We start from the raw sequence: 600 nt of genomic DNA, 5'->3' as shown, positions 1-600 counted from the left end.
GACAGAAGAAAATAATTTAGCCCTGACATATATGTCAAGAGGGAAAAAGAAGAAAGAAAAAAATTCACCCAATACAAATACATTGTTTAGGCAGAGACACGGGTAGTACAACTAAAGGCAAGGGAAAGATGAACAACAACAAAAAAATCACAATCGTGTTTATCCACTTTTCTGAGAGGGAGAGGATATGTTTGGGGTGGGACACACAGAGGGCTTCAAAGGCCTTGGTAATATTCTCTTTTTAAGCCAGTGGCAGAGAAGTCAGTATTTGCTTTATATTTCATACACACAACACACATACATATATACAGCACATGACATATATATATGTATATATATATATGAGCATATTATAATACAAATACATTTTAAAAGAAAACAATGAATAAATGGGAAGTGAGAAATGGAGAGAGCCTATTAAAAACTCTCTCTAATTTCTTTTTTTTGCTGTTTTGTTAATCCTCACCTGAGGATATTTTTCCATTGATCTTTTAGAGAGAGTGGAAGAGATGAGAGAAACATTGACATGAGAGAAACACATAGGTTGGTTGCTTCCTGCACATGCCACGACCAGGGCCTGGGCCAGGGAAGAGCCTGCAA

The sequence above is a fragment of the Myotis davidii genome, unplaced genomic scaffold (assembly GCF_000327345.1).
Source record: "Myotis davidii unplaced genomic scaffold, ASM32734v1 scaffold384, whole genome shotgun sequence".
NCBI classification, from domain to species: domain Eukaryota; kingdom Metazoa; phylum Chordata; class Mammalia; order Chiroptera; family Vespertilionidae; genus Myotis; species Myotis davidii.
The sequence above is the reverse complement of the archived record's forward strand: the minus strand, read 5'-3'. Positions refer to the sequence as shown.